The 17,932-nt window shown below is 36.7% G+C and overlaps 1 non-coding gene across 1 annotated transcript; it reads left to right on the plus strand.

Moving 5' to 3' along the window:
* The first annotated feature begins 533 nt into the window (after positions 1-533).
* Positions 534-641, plus strand: LOC131181793 (U6 spliceosomal RNA). The gene has a single exon (XR_009150270.1). It is a non-coding gene; the product is annotated as a U6 spliceosomal RNA (small nuclear RNA).
* The last annotated feature ends 17,291 nt before the right edge of the window (positions 642-17,932 follow it).

Consider the following 17,932-nt stretch of genomic DNA (forward strand, 5'->3'; position numbering starts at 1 on the left):
CAATAGCCAGAGGCTAAAGAAAAATCACATCACAAGGCTAGCTAGCTCAAATATATGGATATCCATTCACATCTTCTTCTACTGGCACACCTCAACACTTCTCCAGAGAAGGAATCAAAATTCGAAACTAATTACCCCCACTAGTCGTGTAACACCCTAGGCAAATCCCACATCGGCAAAATACGGGAGAGATGCTGGGTTTATAAGTTTGTAGTTCGTAACCCCTATTGACGCATTTTAAAACCGTGAGGGCTTCGGCCCAGAGCAGACAATATCACTAGTGGGCTGGGCCATTACATTTGTGGTATCAGAGCCGCTCCGGGTGCAACCTTGGGCGATAGTGGGGCAAACCTCAGTGAGGACGCTGAGTCCCATAAGGGGGGTGGATTGTAACACCCTAGGCAAATCCCACATTGGCAAAACACGGGAGAGATGCTGGGTTTATAAGTTGGTGGTTCGTAACCCCTATTGACGCGTTTTAAAACCGTGAGGGCTTCAGCCCAGAGCGGACAATATCACTAGTGGGCCGAGCCATTACATTTGTTGGGGACATCCGATAAAATTGGAACGATACAGAGAAGATTAGCATGGCCCCTACGCAAGGATGACACACACAAATCGAGAAAATGGTCCAAAATTTTCAAATGTAATGGCCCAGTCCACTAGTGATATTGTCCGCTCTGGGCCGAAGCCCTCACGGTTTTAAAACGTGTCAATAGGGGTTACGAACCACGAACTTATAAACCTAGCATCTCTCCAGTATTTTGCCGATGTGGGATTTGCCTAGGGTGTTACAATCCACCCCCCCTTATGGGACTCAGCGTCCTCGCTGAGGTTTGCCCCACTATCGCTCAAGGTTGCACGCGGAGCGGCTCTGATACCACAAATGTAATGGCCCGACCCACTAGTGATATTGTCCGCTCTAGGCCGAAGCCCTCTTGGTTTTAAAACACGTCACTAGGGGTTACGAACCACCAACTTATAAACCCAGTATCTCTCCCGTGTTTTGCTGATGTGGGATTTGCCTAGGGTGTTACAAGTCGTGCTAGTGAGGTGTTCAAATATATGGTCATGACACTGTCGTTTCAAAACTTATCTTAACAATTTGCTAAACATTGTCATTTCAAATATACACAGTAACTTTCACAATTTAAATCAAAACATCATAAATAGGGTTACAATACTTTCAACAATTCAAAGCAAAAGTAAAATGCATATTTCACTCACTTAATCAATAAATTTTAAAGCATAGTGATGTTGTGCACAAACCTCAAGCGAGTCGCCTCTTGGCCTTGATTTGGTTCCTCGGGTTTTTTCCTAGTATTCTTTTCAACTGAAACACACAATTTTACAATGTTTCAGTACCATAACTTAGCATAAATCCAAAATTAAATTTAACTTCACTTTTACCTAACTCTAACGTGTTAAACTCGATGTTCTTGAAATTTTGTGTTTTGGGCTACTATTCACTACACTATTCAAGTCAAATTGTTGACTTTCTAAGGCTTAATAGGTATGAAAATTCCAACTTCACCCACATACTACATTTTGGTCGCTAAATTTGTTGGTTTTAGTTGTTTTCTCAAAACTTAGGTCTTTTAGGCAAAATTGCCAATTTTCAGTTTTGGAGTCCTAAGTTGCACTGTTCCATTGGTCACTTTACTGTTGAAATTTGGGAAAACTTTCTTCATAGAAAATGTTTCCTAATGTCTTAAGTTTATTCTCCTTTTTGATACACCCCAATTGGAGTTTTTTAGCTCAAATTATGTCCAAAATATGGTTACTGTTCATGCTGCAGATTTTATTTCTGGCAGATTTATTGATCCAACTTCGTTTAGCAATTTGAATAAGTTAAGTCCATAATTTGGTCTAATTTTCTTCATATGAAATGTTCTACTGTGTCTTAGGTTTCCATCGGTTCAAGAATCACTTAAATCGGAGTTTTCTAGAGAGAGTTATAGCCATTGAAACTTTACTGTTCATATGGTAAATCTGCAGTCCTGCAGATTTAGTGATTCAAATTTGCTCAGTGATTTGATTGGGTTAATGGCATAATTTGGGTTGGTGTTCATCATGAACGTTTTAGGTCTATATCCCATCTAACCACTGGTAAAATTTCAGGTCATTTTAACTTGCCTAGCTCATGTTATGACCAAATGAACAAACACTGTTCATTTGGTCAGTTTATACAGGGCAGCCTACAATTTTCCAACTTTGGTCAATTTGTTCATTAGGTTTTGGTCACTTTTTGGGCATGCTTCCTAAATGAAAATTGTGTCATTTAGTGCCTATTTTCATTCCCAATTGGTCCCATACCAATTGGACTTGTAAAATTTCATTTTTGGTCTCTCAAGGGAAGTTTTGGTCATGTTGCCAGCAGCATGACCACACTCCCTCCGAATTTGGCTTTAATTCCAACACTTCTAACATACTTAATTAGGTCACAAATGACTATTTTTCACTTCACATTAGGTCAAAAACATCATTTAGCTAATTCTTAAATTTTTCTCCCAATTTCAATGGCACTAAGAACCCCAAATTTTTTTAATTTGCACAATTCATGAAATTGAAACATTGTAAGCACAACAACTACTTCCATTGAACTTATGTACATAATTTATTATACTAAAACATATCATCTCCACCCAATCTCATGGCTACTGAATTTTTTTATGACTCCTAACACACATGATTTTTCATATTCTCCATGCAATTCACACTTATTCAACCTCATATCCATTCATAATACTTAACTTAAAAGAGAAAATGGACTTACCTAAATTTGTGAATTTCCACTTCTCCAATCCTTCAATTTTCCTTATCTTTATTTTTTTTCAATCTTCAAATCAAGGCGCAAGGGAAATTTTTTCTTAAGGGAGTTGTGAAATTAATGGAGGTTTTTAGGGTTGAGAGCTTAACACAAGCTTTCATGGTGTAGGAAGTAAATGAGAGAGATGAGAGAAAGAGGTGAATCGGCAAGAAGGAGAAAGAAAGAAGCAAAATCAATTTCTTTTTGTTTTTTTATGTTATTTATCTCTTAAATTAGCCATTTGACTTGGTCAATTATTGGGCAAAATTAATTTTTATTTTGACATCATTTGTGATGTCATCAAGATGATGAAATGAATCTTTTTTTTTCCTTTTCATTAATTTTTCTATTAGTTCTTTAATTTAATTCTCGATTCTGAAATTTTCTTTTCTCCGATTTTATTTGACAGTTAGGTCAGGAGTCAGCTCTCGGGGTCAATTGACCAAATTGCCCCTCGCCGGTTCATCCCGGTTTGCAATTAATTCAATATTTCTTCTGGCTCTCTGACCTATTTATTTGACTGGCTTAACAGTTCTTTTTCGTGATTTTCTCTTTTCCATTGTGTTTATAATAGTCCTAAGGACCGCAGCATCACATTTTACGGTTTGAAATTTGAGTTTAAAATGACTTCGCAGTCCTTCCCGAGAAGGTCACCCATCGCTGTGACTCTCAGCTCGTTTAACTTCTTATGTTATGTTTTTCTTATTTATACTTAACTAATTGACGATTACTAATTATCTATTTTTATAGGTTATCTAGTTGTCTTAAGTGTGGTTCTAATCTCCTTAATTGTTCGGACCGACACCGATCACCAGAACAGTGAAATATACCAGGCTATGCAAATGGGGGTGTTACAATTCTCCCCCCCCCCCTTAAATAAATTTCGTCTCGAAATTTACCTGGTATTAATCTCATAACAGCTGTGGGTGCTGTCTCCTCATGTCCTCCTCTCATTCCCAAGTAGCCTCCTGGCCTGAATGATGGTTCCACAGCACTTTTACCAATGGTATCTACTTGTTCCGTAGCTGCTTCACCTTATAAGCCAGAATCACTATGGGTTTTTCTTCATATGTGAGGTCTAGATTCACTTCAATTTCCTCTACCGGTAGTACATGAGATGGGTCTGATCGATACCTCCTCAACATAGACACATGGAAGACATTATGTATCTTCTCCAACTCTGAAGGTAGTGCCAAACGATATGCTAAAGCACCCACTCTTTCCAGAACCTCCTATGGCCCAATTAAACGAGGACTTAGTTTCCTCTTTCTCCCGAATCTCATAATTCTTTTCCAAGGAGAAACTTTGAGGAAAACTTTCTCACCCACTGCATACTCAATATCCCTTCTTTTCAAATCAATGTAGGACTTCTGATGGTCTGATGCAGTTTTAAGTCAATCTCGGATCACCCTGATTTTCTCTTCAGTTTGTTGAACAATTTCGAGTCCAATCATCTTTCTTTCACCCATGTCATCCCAACATAACGGGGTTCTACATTTTCTGCCATATAACGCTTCATATGGAGGCATCCTTATGCTTGATTGGTAGCTATTGTTGTAAGCAAACTCAATCAAAGGCAAGTGTGTGTCCCAACTGCCCTCAAATTCAATCACACCCGTAGCATGTCCTCCAATATCTGAATTACCCTCTCAGACTGGCCATCTGTCTGTGGGTGGAATGCAATACTAAAGTTCAATCTAGTTCCTAGGGCTCTCTGAAGACTAACCCAGAATCTAGAAGTGAACCTAGGATCCCTGTCTGATACGATGGATACTAGCACTCTATGCAGTCTCACAATCTCATCAATTTATAACTTGGCCAATCTTTCTAAACTGTAATCCATCCGGACTGGCAAAAAATGAGAAGACTTGGTCAGTCTGTCAATAATGACCCAAACTACATCATGACTCTTTTGTGTCCTCGGAAGTCCCATCACAAAATCCATCATTATTCTCTCCCATTTCCATTCTGGTACTGGTAGTGGATGTAACAACCCAGCGGGTACTTGATGCTCTGCCTTTACTTGCTGACAAGTTAGGCATCTGGAAACAAACTTTGCCACATCTCTTTTAATACCCATCCACCAGTAATGCTCCTTTAGCCCTTTATACATTTTTGTGCCACCAGGGTGCATGGTAAAAGGAGACTCATGTGATTCCTTCAAAATGATCTGTCTCAATTCAACATTATTATGAACATACATTCTGCCCTGGTGTAGCAGTAGACCATCATCTCTGATTGAGAATTCTAGTTTCTTGCCCTGCCTGACTTCTTCCAATAGCTTCTGATACTTTTTATCATTCTGAGCATCCATTCTGATATGATCAATCAACACTGGCTGTACATGCCATGCAACTGCTGTCTACCCCTCATCATTAATCTCTAAGCTGGCATGTAATGATCTCAACTCATGTACCAAAGACAAAGGAGTAACCCGTAGACTTGCCATAGTCTTGCGACTTAAGGCATCAGCCACAACATTAGCTTTTCCTGGCTGATAGTCTATCAGAAAACCATAGTCTTTCATTAACTTTAACTATCTCCTCTGTCTCAAATTCAGCTCTTTCTGGGTGCCCAAATACTTCAAACTCTTATGATCTGTGTAGATGTAGCATTTCTCCCCATACAAATAGTGTCTCCAGATCTTAAGAGCAAACACAATAGCTGCAAGCTCCAAGTCATGTGTCGGATAATTCCTCTCATGCGGTTTCAGCTGGCGTGATACATAGGCAATGACATTTCGATCTTGCATCAATACACAGCCTAACCCATTGTGATAAGCATCGCTGTAAACTGTATATTCTTTACCCGGTGTAGGTAAAGTCAGGACTGGAGCTTCAGTCAAACATCTCTTCAATTCATCAAAACTCTGTTGGCATTTATCCGTCCACTGAAACTTAACATCTTTTTGAAGCAACTTGGTCAATGGAGATGCCAACATGGAGAATCCCTTCACAAATCTACAGTAGTACCCAGCTAAACCCAGAAAACTGTGAATCTCTGTGACATTTCTGGGTGGCCTCCAATTAAGGATAGCTTCAATCTTACTTGGATCTACCTTGATGCCCTCTTTTGATACTAAATGACCCAAGAAAGATATTTCCTTTAGCCAAAATTCACACTTCGATAAATTGGCATATAGTTGTTTCTCCCTCAAGGTTTGTAGTACAATCCGCAGATGTCTATCATGCTCTTCTGCACTCCTCGAGTAGACCAATATATCATCTATGAATACCACAACAAACTGGCCGAGGTATGGTCTGAAGATAGTGTTCATCAGATCCATAAAAGCAGCCGGAGCATTAGTTAACCTGAATGGCATAACCAAAAACTCATAATGGCCAAAACGGGTTCTGAAGGCAGTTTTAGAAATACTTTGCTCTTGTACTTTCAGCTGATAATAACCTGATCTCAGGTAAATTTTGGAGAATACAGCTGCATCCCTCAACTGATCAAATAAGTCATCAATGCGAGGCAATGGATATCTATTCTTTATTGTCACCTTATTAACTGTTGATAATCAATACACAAGCGGAGAGTGCCATCTTTCTTCTTTACAAACAACACTGGCGCTCCCCAAGGTGACACACTAGGGCGGATAAAGCCCTTATCAAGCAATTCTTGGAACTGCACTTTCAATTCTTTCAATTCTATAGGTGCCATTCTATATGGCGTTATGGAGATTGGGTCCACACCATGCATGACATCAATCTCAAACTGCACCTCTCTTTCTGGAGGTAATCCTGGCAATTCATCAGGAAACACATCCGGAAAGTCACATACAGTAGGGATGTCCCTCAATGCTGAACTACCCACTTGGGTGTCTATCACATGTGCCAAGTACGCCTCACACCCTTTCCTAATCATTTTTCTAGCCAGTGCAGCTAAAATGATGTTGGATAGTAGTAAATGCCTCTCCCCATGTATTACCACATCACCGTACAAAGGGAAACCGAAAGTGACTGTCTTTAGTCTACAGTCAATAATGGCGTGATGCCTGGCTAACCAATCCATGCCCAAGATGATATCATAATCTCTGAAGGGCATTTCAATCAAATCTGACAGAAAAACATGTCCTTGGATCATTAAAGGACAGTCCCTATAAATTCTGTTAACCCGGACCTCTTGTCCTAACGGACTAGTTACTAGCACTTCAAAACCTATTTGCACACATGGAACAGCAAGTGAACTAACTATGCTAGCACTAACATATGAATGGGTTGAACCCTGATCAAACAATACAAATACTTCTTGATCAGAGATAGAGAATGTACCAGCTACCACATCAAAAGTCTCAGCCTCTTCTCGCTGTCTCATCGTGTAGACTCTGGCTGAAGCACTTACTTGTGCTGATCGACCAACTGTGCCCTGACTACCAGAAGCAGTGCCTCTACCTCTGCCTCTTCCTCTGCCAACAGACTGTGAACCTCTGGGAGCAGGACTCTGAATAGATCCCTCGGCAGTAGTAGGAGCGGGACCATATCTCAGAGATGGAGCACTAGTGCAGTCTCTTGCTAAATAACCCTTGCCTCCACAGTTAAAGCAGGCTCCAATGGCTTAATAACACTCCCCCCCATGAATCTTGCCACAAGTCTCACAGGGGCGGATAGAATGTGAACCCCTGCTCGACTGCTGACCATACCTAGGGGGTCTCTTTCCGAAAAATCTGCCCCTACCAAATCTTCCACCTCGACCCCTGCTGGGTCCACTAAACTTCTTTTTCTTCCCAGAAGTCCCACCAGAACTCTGTTTTACTGATTTTTCCCCTTTGTCTTTCTCTGATTTTTCAGCTTTTTCTGATTTTTCTTTCACTAGGGTTGCTTCTGATTCTATTCTTTCCAACTTAAGTGCTTGAGAGATGAGCTCTGAGAAGTTCCTGTGTCGAAATCCCACAACTTGCATCCTTATGCTGGGCTTCAAACCACTCTCAAATCTCTTGCATCTTGCCTTGCTAGTGGAAAGGAGACTCCCAGCATAATGACTTAAGCGGGAGAACTCCCTCTCATACTCTGCCACTGATCTATTCCCTTGTTTCAAACTCAAAAATTCTTGCAACTTCTAATCAACATATGCTTCTGGGATGTATTTCTGTCTGAATTCTCTGCTGAAGTCATCCCAGGTCAGCACTGGTGGTTCAGCTAAGCTGTGGGGGATGGTCTTCCACCAATCATACACATCCCCTTGCAATAGCGACACAGAATACTCAAACTTTAGTTCATCTTGGCAGTACAGCTTCTTAAATACTCTGTCCATTCTTTCAAGCCATTGCTCTGCCTCTAAAGGATCCACTGTACCCTTAAATTCTGGAGCCCCATACTTCACTAATTTATCATAATCGTCTGCCGAGGCGGTGATTGTGCCACGTATGTCCGGTGGAGCTTGCCGCATACCCCCAGCCATTTGTTGAAATATCGCAGCCATCTGCTGTGCGAACTATGCAGGAAACTGCGGCATTTGTGGGACTGGTGCTACTGATCCACTAACATTCTACATAGCTGGGGCTTCCCCTTGTGCCTCAGCTTCAACAGATTGCTCAACTGAGCGATCCCCTTCATCCATCTCAGTCTGAAGTTAGGGTATCTCCTGAACAAGTAACACATGGAGATTTCCCTCCGTTAGTTCATATTCATAATGTAATGCACTGTATGTAACAAATATGGACATTGAGCAGTTGTACTTAACAAGGAAAGACACAAATTAATAGGTTAAAACATACTTCAAAAATTTTGCTCTGATGCCACTAAAACATGTCACACCTTACCCCTCTGTAAGGCATAACATGATCCCGTAGAATACTTAATGAACTGCTGAACTTCACCTTCCGATAACTCATTAAGTACCCTACAAGGGATTTTAAAACAATTTTCTTGCTTTTGTTAAGTGGTGAGCATTTTCTAATAGGTATTTAAAACATTTAATTAAAATTAAAACTAGTTAATATTTTTTGTCCATTTTATTTCTCCGCAAATTTTATAAAAATTTTGACAGAGTTCCGTTTATATTTTTAAGAAAATAGTTCTTCAAATACTTGTTAAAAAAAAAAGCACTTCCAATAATTTTTCAACCACTGCTTCAAATTCATACTCAATCTCAACCAATTTCTCAACACATTTATCAACCTTCAAAATACCAGCAATCCAGTTCATTCAAATTAAATAAAATAGTTCCATTCATAATTCATTAAGGACAAAACAATTTATAAACATCCTTACAAAATTTACATTAAGAGAAATTCAACTAAAATTTATTACAAACTTTACACAAGCTTTATACAAACTGCTCAAGATCGAATTTACATGTCCATACATTTATATGCATTACATACATCAAAAGAAATATTTACAGTTAGGGTATAAATTATACCCGATGACTTCAAGCTAATAGCTTCTCACACCTCAACAGCTCAGTTTGCTGCTCCTCTAGTCTCTATATCTGCGATAGTAATAAAAGCTATCGCTGAGTACTAGGACTCAGTGGTGCACAACATACTAAAATAATCTTTATGCAGAAATAAAATCACATTTATTCAAAATTTAAACTGAGCATGTGAGTTAAACACAAAACATAATTTATGAGATTTTAATCCCAAACAGTTTCATTTTGAAGTATCAAATCACATCTCATAAAACCCACAGTTAGTTCATGCCATTCGAAACAAATAGAATCTCAATAGCCAGAGGCTAAAGAGAAATCACATCACAAGGCTAGCTAGCTCAAATATATAGATATCCATTCACATCCTTTTCTACTGGCACACCTCAACATTTCTCCAGAGAAGGAATCAAAATTTGAAACTAATTACCACCACTAGTCGTGCTAGTGAGGTGTTAAAATATATGGTCATGACACTGTGGTTTCAAAACTTATCTTAACAATTTGCTAAACATTGTCATTTCAAATATACACAGTAACTTTCACAATTTAAATCAAAACATCATAAATAGGGTCACAATACTTTCAACAATTCAAAGCAAAAGTAAAATGCATATTTCATTCACTTAATTAATAAATTTTAAAGCATAGTGATGTTGTACACAAACCTCAAGCGAGTCGCCTCTTGGCCTTGACTCGGTTCCTCGGGTTCTTTCCCTGTATTCTTTTCAACTGAAATACACAATTTTACAGTGTTTCAGTATCATAACTTAGCATAAATCTAAAAATAAATTTAACTTTATTTTTACCTAACTCTAACGTGTTAAATTCGACGTTCTTGAAATTTTGCGTTTTAGGTTACTATTCACTATACTATTCAAGTCAAATTGTTGACATTCTAAGACTTAATAGGTATGGAAATTCCAAATTCACCCACATACCAAATTTTGGTCATTGAATTTGTTGGTTTTGGTTGTTTTCTCAAAACTTAGGTCTTTTTGGCAAAATTGCCAATTTTCAGTTTTGGAGTCCTAAGTTACACTGTTCCATTGATCACTTTACTATTGGAATTTGGCAAAACTTTCTTCATAGAAAATGTTCCCTAATGTCTTAAGTTTATTCTCCTTTTTGAATCACCCCAATTGGAGTTTTTAGCTCAAGTTATGTCCAAAATACGGTTAATGTTCATGCTGCAGATTTTAGTTCTGACAGATTTATTGATCCAATTTCGTTCAGTAATTTGATCAAGTTAAGTCCATAATTTGGTCTAATTTTCTTCATATGAAATGTTATACTATGTCTTAGGTTTCCATTGGTTCAAGAATCGCTTAAATCGGAGTTTTCTAGAGAGAGTTATAGCCATTAATCTTTACTATTCATATGGTAAATCTGCAGTCCTGCAGATTCAGTGATTCATTTTTGCTCAGTGATTTGATTGGGTTAATAGCATAATTTGGATTGGTGTTCTTCATGAAAGTTTTAGGTCTATATCCCATCTAACCACTGGTAAAAGTTCAGGTCATTTTGACCTGCCTAGCTCAAGTTATGACCAAATGAACAAACACTATTTATTTGGTCAGTTTATACAGGGCAGCCTGCAATTTTTCAACTTTGGCTAATTTGTTCATTAGGTTTTGGTCACTTTTTGGGCATGCTTCCTAAATGAAAATTGTGCCATTTAGTGCCTATTTTCATTCCCAATTGGTCTCATAGCAATTGGACTCATAAAATTTCATTTTTGGTCCCTCAAAGGAAGTTTTGGCAGCATGACCACACTCCCTCTGAATTTGGCTTTAATTCCAACACTTCTAACACCCTTAATTAGGTCACAAATGACCATTTTTCACTTCACATTAGGTCAAAAACATCATTTAGCTAATTTTCAAAATTTTCTCCCAATTTCAATGGCACCAAGAACCCTAAATTTTTTTAATTTGTACAATTCATGAAATTGAAACATTCTAAGCACAACAAGTACTTCCATTGAACTTATGTACATAATTTATTACACTAACACATTGTTAGTAGTATGCCCTAGAGCATATCATTTAGTATGTATCTTATACATATTTTTATTAATAAAAGGCATTTCCACTTTTCCGTTTACATAATATATTTATGTGTAATAGAAAAGGTCCATTGATATTTTGTTAGAAATATTATTCTTAAGTTGTTAAGAATATGAGTGACAATATTTCTAGCACGAAGTGTCATAAATAGGTTCACAATCGAGGACACTTCATAATAAGGACATGACTTATCCAGAAAGATTGTATTCATGTTTGTTCCCAAGTTATTTATATGAGATATAAATAAGATGGAATGGTGAGTCTCATGCCATATAACAAACATGATAGGCACTTATAAATGATAAGTAGGCCGAACCAGTGACACTTATGACAAGCACATGGAGTTTACTCTTGTCAATGTTTTGTCATAAATCATATCAGTGCATATAATCTTTAGACCTGAGATAGCACAGTTATCTTGTATATAGGTAGTTTGAGTTTGATACTGCTTTCATACTTGTATTGTGTATGGGTATATGGGCATGTGTTGGCTCCTACTAGTTATATATGGAGGTAGGTGTTGATCAAGATGGAATCTGTTCCTCTAAGTAAATAGAGATAAAATCCTATGTTCATTTAATTGTTCTTGATGTTTCAAGTTCTGGCCAGACAGATAGATTTATTCAGAAAGAGTTTACGATGAGAAAATCTTTTTAATCAAGCTGGAATTAAAAGAGAACATAATATTCATAGCAAGCGGAGTTTGACATAAACCATGACTCGGCTTGAGTTGGGATTTTGTAATGAGAGAGATTCTAGTGCATGGTAACATATGATTATAGGTTCATTTAAGGTAAACCTTATTACTAATTGGGTGGCCATGGCATGTTATGCTAGGTGTTAACCATGGTCTATGAGGTTCATAAAATGATTTAGAGAAATCATTTATGTTAAGAAAGAGTTCTGATGATATTAAGAGTTGATATCATGTCTCATTGCTAATTAGTGATGAGCCTAGTAAGTCACACACATACACAAGTTATCACTTAATTAAATATGATTTAATTAGTTAATTAAAGAGTTTAATTGATTAATTAAATAGGTTTGGTTTGCAATTAGTTTGCAAAGTCCCTAGCATGACTTGAAACCAAATCTAGATTATTGGATGTATAATATAAGTTAAATTTATATTTAAAGTGTTTAAATATGAATTTAATTAATGAGAAATTAATTAATAGAGATTAATTAATTAATTTATATTTGATATAAATTAATTAGAAGAAGAAAAATAATCATTTTGGGTTGAGAACTCAAAATTAAGACACAGGGGCATTTTGGTCATTTTGCAGTGTGACACGTGGCACCATGAGATGGTGACACATGGCATAATACATAAGCTTGCCAAATGTTTTTTAATCATGTAAGATGATTAAAATCAAGATTACATATAGGTTTGACACTTGGCACAATGTGATTGGGTCACTTAAACCTAGAGCTAATCAAAGGGTGACATGTGGCAAGGGTTTAATGTGTTAACCTAGCTATTTAAGTGTTGTTATGAGAAAATAAAATACAACCAGCAGCCACACTCCTTGGTCACGCCATTTTGCAGCCCTCCCTCTATTCTTCTTCATCTCTCATCAATTCAAAGAGATTAACCATCAATCTCTTGAATTAAGAACAATAGAAATTGTTTCTAGTGTCCTGTTTACATCTTTAATCTCTTAAAAGGCAGAACTTGAATTTCTAATTAATAGAAAAAGGCTTTAGAAGCTGTTCAAGGGCTGCCATAGGTGTTCTTGGTGTGGACAAGCTAGAGGGACAACATCTGGTGTCCTGAAGACGAATCTCAAAGGCGTAGACACGCTGCAGTGCATCAAGAGGTTAGTGTAATCGTTCTTGATTTAATTTAGGGTTCTAAAATTAATCTGATTAATTTTAAAATCTTAAATGGCAAATACAGATCCAAAAACATATTAAAAGAGTTTTAATATGTTGTTTATCATTGAAATCAAAATAGATAAAAATAAATCTTGCATGATGCATGTGACCCTAGGTGAAAATTTTTGAATTCAATGATATAAACTTGTGTTTTTCACGCTTCCGTTCCTTCAAATGGTATCAGAGCCACTATATTTGCCATTTAGATTGTTTATTATATGATTTAATTGTGTGATTTGATCATGAGATGATTGATCCATTGCTGGTTGGATCAAGAGGTGTGGCGGCATGCTTGATGAACTCCAACATGATGCGCATGGCTTTGGAAGATCATGGTGTGCATGGTTGTTATTAAATTCTGCAATTGTTGCATGATGAAAGGTTCATCATATGACTAATTAAAATGTTTAATTAGGAATTTTAATCACACAATTAAATTATGATTCAAATCAGAATTTTAAAAATTGTTTGAATGCGATTCAAATATGAATTTTAAAAGTTGTTTGAATGTGATTCAAATCTAAATTTTTAAAGTTGTTTGAATCATATTTAAATCTGATTTTTTAAAATTGATTGAATAAAATTCAGATCTGATTTTTTAAAAAATGTTTGAATGTGATTCAAATCTGATTTTTTAAAAAATGTTTGAATGTGATTCAAATCTGAATTTTTGAAGTTGTTTGAATGTGATTCAAATCTGAATTTTTAAATTTGTTTGAATGAGATTCAAATATGAATTTTTAAATTTATTTGAATCATATTCAAATCTGGATTTTTAAGTTGAATATGAGATATTCAATTTAATTTAAGTATGTATATTTTATTTAATTGTTAAATAGTGATATGCATGATGGATGATCATGGACTATAAAAGACCAATGTGATTGGATTTATTTCTTTTATGTTTCTTTGGGATTGTAAATTAATTAATTTATTTTAATTTATTTTGGGCATATATTATTAAGTTTGTAATAATTTTTGGGTTGTAATTTCATTTATTTAAGTTCTTGTAAATTCGCCTTGGTATGCCAAGGATTACTATGTAATATTGGATTGCAATAAGTTCAAGGAGGTCAAGAGCATTGGTGGGACCAGTGGGAGGAATTCAAGATCAAGTGTTGATTATGTACTCCTTCAGCAACTCTTATAAAATGAATGAATGAAATGCACCTAGGAATGCCCTGATTCAATTCTTGGTGGCTCAGAATTGAATCCCTTAGAAAGTCCATAATCATACCATATTTACTGCTTATCCATGAATGCATGAGATGTATGGAAATGTATGCAATTATATGATATATGCATGCTAAATGGATAATGTGCAAAGTGAGACCTTAATAGTAATTAGAATGACCATAAAATCTTCCAAACAAATGATTAAGTTGGATATGCTATAATTAAAGTAATTATAACATAGGCCCTCCATTGGGGCAATTATTTGAAGAAATTTTAAATAGTTGCATGAGATGCAATTAATTTAAGAGATTTTCTTAAGAATAATTGTTAAGCATGAGATGTTGTAAATATGTAAATGGTTTGGTGGCCAATATTGGATGTACCTGAGGACATTAAAATTATTTACATAATTACTGGCTCAATGGGATCAACTTAACTAATGCAAGATAAGTCAATAATGGATGTACCTGAGATTTTGAGCATTAGGGGCTGGGTAAAGGATTGAACCTCACATGAGATGTGATGGGCAAGGAGTTGCTCACTTATAGTTTATTGTAATTCCAATAATGGATGTACCTGAGGATGATCAATAGAATTATAAGAATTCAATCACCCACTAAAAATCCATCCAACTAGGATTTCCGTTTCCTACTTTGGAAGTGTAGGATTCGCTAAGTTAGTGGGAGGACCAATTTGATTAAAAGACCATAATCATTTTGGTTAATTACATGATACATTTACTAATTAATCTGGTTATTTTCTGCAGTTAATTTTCTGATAAAAATGAGCACAAAACAACCACCACCATCCAATATCCTTGCAAGCATACTTGATCATAATAGGTTGACAGGACCAAATCTGTCTGATTGGCTAAGAAATTTGAAGCTTGTCTTGAACCTTGAACATATAGGATATGTTCTAGATTCAAATGTTCCTGGTCCCTTACCTCCAGAGGCCACACAAGAGGAACATGATAATTTGGACAACTGGAAGGAGCATGATATGAGAGCTAAGTGTTACATGCTTGCTTCCATGAGTAATGAGTTACAGAAGCAACATGAGAACATGCAGAGTGCGAGTGAGATCCTCCTTCACCTACAAGAGTTGTATGGTGAGCACAGCAGGAATGCTAGGTATGAGATATCTAGACAGCTATTCCGTATGAGGATGTCTGAGGGATAGAATATTGGGGATCATGTCCACAAGATGATTCGGCTGATTAAGCAGTTGGAAAATCTTGACTTTAACATGGATTTCCAACTACAGATGGATTTGATCCTTCAGTCCCTTCCTAAGTCTTTTGGGAATTTTGTGACAAATTTCCATATGACTAAACAGGAATGCACCTTAGCTGGTTTACTCAACATGCTGGTTATTGCCCAAAAGAATATGCCAGGCAATAAAGGGAAAGAGGTAGCTTTGGTTGCATCTTCTTCTGCTAGAAAGTCCAACAAGAAGAAGGGTAATAAGAAAAAGAAACCTCAGATTCCTGGTCCTTCCAAGAAAATAGCTAAACAGAAAGGGAAGACCAAAGCTGACAAAGGCAAAGGAAAGTGTTTCCACTGCCAACAGGAAAGTGTTTCCACTGCCAATAGGAAAGTGTTTCCATTGCCAGTAAGAAAGTGTTTCCAACGGCGGTATAGCAATCTAAACGAATACAATGCCATGGTGAAAACCAACTCAAGTTCAAAATATATTTGGCACTTAAGGTTATGTCATGTTGCAGAAGATAGGATTGCAAAATTGGAGAAAATGGGGATTCTATCCTCATTGGGCTCTGAGCCTACTCCAACTTGTGAATCTTACCTTCAGGGTAAAATGACTAGATCACCCTTTGTTGGACAAGGGCTAAGAGCTGAAAATATTTTGGAGCTAATACATAGTGATGTATGTGGTCCATTTAAAGAAATGGCTAGAGGGGTTTTCATTATTTTATTACCTTTACTGATGATAAATCAAGGTTTAAGTATTTGTATTTGATGAAATACAAACATGAATCTTTTGAAAAGTTCAAAGAATTTAAATCTGAAGTAGAAAATCAAACAGGAAAGAGTATTAAAGCTCTTCGATCAGATCGTGGAGGTGAATATTTGAGTACTGAATTTGATAAATACTTGAGAGAGCATGGCATTGTTTCTCAGCTGACTCCTCTAGGAACGCCATAGCTGAATGGTGTATCTGAAAGGAGAAATCGTACCCTATTGGATATGGTACGTAGTATGATGAGCTATACTGATATGCCAATCTTCTTTTGGGGATTTGCATTAGAATCAGCTTTGTATATTCTGAATAGGATTCCATCAAAATCAGTTTCTTCCACACCTTATGAGATATGGCATGGAAGAAAACCAAGTCTTAAGCATGTTAAGATTTGGGGTTGTCCAGCTTATATCAAAAAGCTGAACACTGATAAATTGGAGACCAGATCAGAAAAAGGTCGATTTGTTGGATATCCAAAAGATAGTTTTGGATATTATTTTTATTTGCCTACTTCACAAAAGGTTGTGATAAGTAGAGATGCCACATTTCTTGAACAATAATTTGTTCAAGAAGGAGGCAAAGGAAGGGAAATAGAGTTAGAATTGGAGAATTCTGACGAACCAACAGATCAGATGGATATAGATCCATCTAGTAAACCTATACCCATTGATGAAATATCTACAGCTGTTCCTCGTAGAACAACCAAGGTATCTCACCCACCAATGAGATATGGTTTTCTTCATGAAGAAGAACAAGAGTTGTCTACTCATGAAGAAGTAGATCATGGAGATGATCCACTTACTTATGAAGAAGCTATATCAGATATAGACTCTTCAAAATGGATTGATGCTATGAAATCCGAGATTGATTCCATGTATAAGAATGAAGTTTGGGATCTTGTTGACCCACCTGAAGGTATTGTACCTATAGGGAACAAATGGGTTTTCAAGAAGAAAATTGGTTCTGATGGAAAGGTAGAGACCTATAAGGCAAGGCTAGTAGCGAAAGGGTTTCGCCAAAGGCAAGGAATCGACTATGAGGAGACTTTCTACTTTGTTGCCATGCTTAAATCAATTAGGATTTTATTAGCAATAGCTGCATACTATGATTATGAGATTTGGCAGATGGATGTCAAAACAGCTTTTCTCAATGGATACATTGAAGAAAGCATTTTCATGGAACAACCTAGGGGTTTTGAATCCCAAGATGGTTCCAAGGTATGCAAGCTAAAGCGATACATTTATGGGTTGAAACAAGCTTCAAGGAGTTGGAACATCCGTTTTGATGAAGCCATTAAATCCTTTGGTTTTATCAAAAATGAGGATGAGCCATGTGTATATAAGAAGGTTGGTGACAGTGCTATCACTTTCCTTGTCTTATATGTGGATGACATACTGTTGATGGGTAATGACACGGGTATGTTGACGACTATAAAGGTATGGTTGTCAAATACATTCTCCATGAAAGACTTAGGGGAGGCAACCTATATTCTTGGAATTCGCATCTATAGAGATAGAGCGAAAAGAATAATTGGTTTATCCCAAAGTCTATACTTGGAAAAGGTGTTAAAGAGGTTTAACATGCTTGATTCCAAGAGAGGATTGTTACCAGTGAGACATGGTATCCATCTTTCTAAAGAGATGTC

This window comes from Hevea brasiliensis, chromosome 7 (genome assembly GCF_030052815.1).
Source record: "Hevea brasiliensis isolate MT/VB/25A 57/8 chromosome 7, ASM3005281v1, whole genome shotgun sequence".
Classification (NCBI taxonomy): domain Eukaryota; kingdom Viridiplantae; phylum Streptophyta; class Magnoliopsida; order Malpighiales; family Euphorbiaceae; genus Hevea; species Hevea brasiliensis.